The sequence below is a fragment of the Pseudomyrmex gracilis genome, unplaced genomic scaffold (genome assembly GCF_002006095.1).
Source record: "Pseudomyrmex gracilis isolate BER0280 unplaced genomic scaffold, ASM200609v1 scaffold_81, whole genome shotgun sequence".
NCBI classification, from domain to species: Eukaryota; Metazoa; Arthropoda; class Insecta; order Hymenoptera; family Formicidae; genus Pseudomyrmex; species Pseudomyrmex gracilis.
Genome location: NW_018020665.1, coordinates 113,611 through 119,610, shown reverse-complemented (window position 1 = coordinate 119,610; position 6,000 = coordinate 113,611).

Sequence of the window (6,000 nt, the reverse complement as noted above, 5' to 3'; positions counted from 1 at the left end):
TTTTAATGAAAAAAATAGAAGAAAATCTATGAGAAGCCAACGTGCTAAATTAGTGCGTTTGAATTAATTCAATCGATGACATTAGGTGATCTTTTAATTATCGTTCTTTTTTTATTCACGCGACAGGTACACAAGCAGCGAACAAGATGAGCACGCGTGCAAGACGTGCAGGTGACTGATTTCACTTTCTCTGGCGAGGTAGGTAGTTCTCTCTCTTCTACTTTTTTTTTTTTTCTACACGGGGAAAGTAAGAGAGAACCGTGAGAGTGCACTCTAAAGATGTTAAAAGTGTCTCGAGAGCTCCGGATATGCGAGTTTCTTTTATCACAACGCGCGATAACGCGCGGAGTTTCTCCTTTCGCGTCGTTAGATGTGAAAATGTCATTAGATTACGATTAATTTACGTGGAATTTACTTTGACGTTTTATCTTCTCTCTCGTAACTTCGAGAAATTGAAAGGACACAACACAGAAATTCAATGACAAGTAAAAGCGAAACTTGAGAAAAACGTAATTTACATTTATTTGTGACACACAGAGCGTTATAATTACAAACTTTTTAATTGAGCAATTAAGTATTATACATAGCACAAAGCTAGCTCTCTCGTAAAAGATGTCTCAATAAAATAACGACAGGAAAAAATGTTCACGTTTCAATACCAGCAACCACTTTGCGTAATTGAACGTTGAATAAAAAATAATCGTGATTGATGACATTAAATGCGAAATCAATATCGTCTCTAACATATTCTCTCGTTGCAGGTAATCTTCTTAGAAGTGCGATTTCTCTCCCGCAAGATTTCTGCTCGTGACTAATCGATTGGATTACTTTCGTTAAACGACCAATTACTTTCGTAAGATCATACACGATGACTAAGAATCTATGAATAACTAGCTACATTCTTAGTCACATCTTGAAAGAAAAAAAAAAAAACATGTTGATTGATCTGTTCCGCAGCAGCATCTTCTTAAACATGATTTTCCTTTCGATAATTCAAATTATTTTTATCACGAAGTCAACAGAATTTCTATTTCTTTAACTGTAATTGTTTTTTTTTTTTTTTTTTTTTATAAATTATATATTCGGAATCAAAAGAAGTACATACAACGAGATACTCTTCGCGCGCGACGTTTATGTAGATTCTCTATTTGGATATTAAATACATCGAAACGCGATTCTGATTCAGGCATGCGACGCCTCGGCGATCAGACCTTGATCATGACACGATGTTCCCCCGATACTTCGAACATGCTAATCCCACAATGGCCAAATCTGTTCGTGAGCCCGAGTTCAACGATCTCTGCCGATTTTCGGCTGTATTTCGCCAGGCGATTCAAAAAACTGACGGGAACCATCGCGCGAACTTCACATCTCATCTCGCCTCTTCTTCTCTTTTTATCTATCTAAGCATCGTTCCGTCTCTCTCGCTTTCTGCATCCCCTTTGGCTTCTCTCTCTCTTTCTCTTTCTCTTTCTCTCTCTCTCTTCCGCAATTTATCCTTCTCTCTCTTTCTCCTTCGCTTCTATTCCTCGTTTATCTCTCGACCGAGAGGGTCAACGCACTTAGTCTAACGAGCGGTCGACCAACCTATCTATTCTGCCTACCTACCTACCCATCTACCTACTTATCGTCACTTATTCACCGTCGCTCAAGGTGTTCACCTAGCACCTCGAATTGGTGGGTCGCCTGCATGCGGCATAAATGCCACCCGCTTTGGGCCTTGTTACCTTCCTCCTCGCGTGCCGCGCTAGATCCCTCCCGGGAGTAGAACGGACCCTGCGATAATTCGTACGCCCGTATTGGAGGAAAGGAAACGGCGTGGCGCACTGTCAGGTCAGTGATCCAGCTGGAATCGATTCGCAAGAAAGACGGTAGGAGAAGTGCGAAGGAAGTTCTCCGAGAGAGCGCGGGGACAAGCGGGGAGATGACTATCGTGTACACGCGGGCGGTCCTTTTTTTTTTTTTTTTTTTACTCTCGCTAAAAGAATTCATTATTATCAATCAATCTTTCTTCTCCGATGGGAGAATGAAACAGCTGTCACTTATCACCGATCACGAATTTTGAATGAGATCGATCTGTATAATGTAACTTCTTTTATTTTTGACGAAGAGTCGACTTTCGTAAAAAAGAGCCGCCGTTTTTCGAAAGACGCCTAAGTAATGACTGGTAAACTAAGATTTTTTTCCGAATGTCCGATTGTAATTAACAGTTTTTTTTTACAAAACTGTATGATACTCAGTGTTTTTAATTTTGTATAAAATTTAATTAATTTACACATTGCTCGAAAAATACGATATAGATATTATATAAGAGCGCGAAAACATGACGATTTCTGAAAACGAAATCGCGTGCGGTATCAACGAACGAAATTCGCGGTCGGATCAGCATTCGCGAACGCGAGTCTTGGCAGATCGTCTCGGGACAGGGTGAACGGCCGACCTAGAGGCTGCGCATTGCATCGCGCTGAGAGCGGCGAGTTCTCTCGCGGGAGTTTTAACCGAGGCGGGAATGAAACGGAGCAGAGAGCGACGACGAGAAGGCGCGTCGCCGGTAATACGTAAACATGCAACTTGTCTTCTCTTGTGAGACGCCCTCGAGGGCGCGAGAATTAACGCACGATTACAAACGTGCGTATATTGCGCGTGCGTACGAGGTAAGCAGATTTCGAGAGTCACACTAATGTTAAAAAGATTCCTCGAATTTTTGAGGAAGTTCTTTGCTCTCTTTCGAGGCCGTTCTTTTCGGTGAATCCGAGCGAAATCACCGAACGTGACGACGTGTCGTCCGCGATTTACGATGTAAATATTATGTCATTGTGGGAGAGACACACAGTCCTTAGAAAATAGTCGTCTAGTCGCAAGACCGTGAAGTCAACTCGAGTCGCGAGAGGCGGAGTGGTTAGGTCAGGGAGAGCCCGGCGCAAAACTTTGCCACGCACATCGGCACAATCGCCTCGACAACTCGAGCGAGCATCTCTGCTTCTCTCACTTCTTCTCTCGTCTTCTTCTCGACTACTCGCTTGCGCTCTTACCTGGTGTTCTCCGTCCTTTCTGGTTCCTCTCTCCCTCTATTCGTCCGCCTCCCTCTTTATGTATATTCCCTACCTTGTCTCTTTTTCTCTCTTTCTCTCTCTATCCTCGATTCCTCTTGTCCTCCCTCGCCTTCGCACCTTTTCCACCAACGTCACCCTCTTTCGCGTCGTCTCCTCTTCCTCGTTCCCTCTCGCTCTCGATCTCTCTCTCTCCCTCCCTTTCCCGGCGTCGCCCTTCCCTCCGATTCTTTGCCCTGTTTCTTTCACATCCTCCTCTCATAGTGTCTTTCACTTTTTCCCAGCTCGCTAGTGGAGCAACTCGAGCGTCGACTGAGCGTCGTCGCGATGATACCACGCGCGTCTGGAACTTCTGAGTCCTTCGACGACCTAGGGTCGTCTTTAGCTCTATGCCCGATTAAGATCGCCGTTCCTTAACTACGACAGTCGAGATGGCTTTACCGCAGCGCGCTGATAAGGTGACGCATTTCCTGATTAAACTGTGTGAGAGACTGGTTTATTCTGTGAAAGAAAATTGCCGGATGCTGCAAACACGCGCCACATTTCACCGAAGTAAAAACCAATTTATGTTTATAAACTTTCAGCCTGTTACCAATTAATTTCGTTACTTTATATGTGGCGAGATAAAGAGATAAAAGAGGAAGTAATTAAATCGATCTCGGACAAAACCGGCTAAATATAATTTGAAACTGTTCGAAAACTGTGAGAATTCAAAGATTTATTTCATTTTTTACATGCTAAGTAGTTTGGTCACATTCTTCGAACTTTGAAAAAAAAAAAACTTGAAAACCTAACCATTTTCATAAAAAAAAAACTAATCATTTATCGCGGATTAACTAGTGTATGTACATTTAATTAAGCACTAAAATATATAAAGAGAAAATTTACGATCACCGATAAGAGCGTGGACAGAATGTTTCAAGCAGATATTTGCCATTTGCAAGTAAAGCGAATAAGCTGTTTAATTACTAAGACAACAAGCTTAAACGCTTTTAACTAAAGTCAAATGATAGTTGAGTTCTCGAACGAGATATCAAACGACTCGATTGAATTTATCTGAATTTATGGATGTTGTACGTTTAAGAAGAAGTTCACATCAAAAGACGCGCGGTGAATCGAAATTGCCCGAAAGCATAAATTGGACGATCTGACGCGCGAAACGCATCTTCGCGCGTGCGAATATTGACGATGCAAGAAAGCGCGGTTTTCTTAATCTCTGTGGCTATTATTTCATTTCTTAATACCCGACGTAACGTTAATTGATATTCGACCGCACGATCGATCGAAAACTAATCGCAGGAGGAAGTGAGAAGTGCGCGCAAGTGGCGCGGCGCTTCAAGAATCTACATTTCTTCTCGAATGTGACGTCGCGAAGATGCAACGAGGAGGTGCATACGCGGCCGCAAATAAATCGAACCTTGAGAATAATTTGTCAATTGAATGAGTTTGTGAAAAGATAAAATAAGACGTTTAGGCAAATTCGAACCAAAACGCAAGATGTTCGTATAAGTGATTCTTGACATAACACTTTCAAATAAATAAATAAAATGGATCTTACCAAAATTGTATAATATAAACATTATATAAGAAAGCCCACAGACCACTCACATAGTGTGAAGCATTATCTCACTACTTCCCGGCAAACAACCGAGGACAGTAAAACACACGCCGCGAGTTTACAAATTGTACTGATCAAATTTTTCACGAGCTAACATATAAAACAATTCCTCCCCCCTTTCCTCCTTCTCCCCACAAGGTTCCACTGTCAAGTTGCGCAAAGATATGTAAACAAAAGTAGGTTTTCGATGCAACGATTATTATGTTTAAATTTTTTCAATAAAAGAAAATATAGTCTAAGTTTTTCATTATAGAGTATTTCAAAAATCGATCTTTTGAAATAAAAATAGTATCCAGAATTTTCGCATTTTGTCAGTTGAAGTCATGTATTCAATTTGTGTTCAGTATTCAGTAACAACCGAAAAATATTATCACAGTATTTTTATTAATCTGATTTCTATGCTCCGTAACAGTTTTAATTTCTTTTTTATTTGTCTCACATATGTAACGTTACAATTCCTACAATCTTGATAAGCTACATTCTTGTTTTGATCATGATCCAAAGGATCTTTTAGAACATTGATGTATTTGCTTAATCTATTCAAGCTTCCATAAATCAAACGCGTATCTCTTTTCTCCGAATCTCGCAGACACAGTTCGCGAAAACTTATTGATGTAAGGAATAACAAAATAATCTAAATTAGATTGAACCGAAATCTAGTCTGAATTATTTTGTTATTTCTTACATTAACCTTGGTGAGATCCATTTTATTATTTTTTTGAAAGCTATGGTAATGTTTGCGTGTGCTGTATGTCTCTTACATTATAAATTGTGGCTCGTATACTGACGAAGATCTGAACGAAGGAATCGAAACATCTGTAATTTTTTTGAAATTAAATAAAAAATCATTCACACAAACATCTTGTGTTTTGGCTCGGATTTGTTCGAGCATCCTATTTTATCAAGTAATTTATGATCATCGTATTGTTTTTATCTCTTTCTTTCCCGATCCTTCTCTCATCTGAGCTTCTTCTCGCAATGCGCCTTTGGTCTCTCCTTCCTTCCCGTTCCGTCACTCATCTCTATCGCGCTCGGGCATGTAGCAGAAGGACGCGCCACCCCTCCAAACGAAGAAGCGGGATGCTGCTGGTGGGATGAGTACCAAGTAGCAACGAGTCATTCACCTTTTATCCCAGTAACACGAAGTCGTAGCCGCGAGCAACTATACGGACGACAAACTACAATCTGCACAAGCACACCGCGCCGCGCGACGTATCTGGGTATCTTACTCCGGCCTGTAACAGGCCGGACTGTGCTTTAATTTGAATCGGACGATCAGATGTTGGCGCGCGTCTTCTCATTCCGTTAGAAATGTGTCCCCTTCGTTTCTGT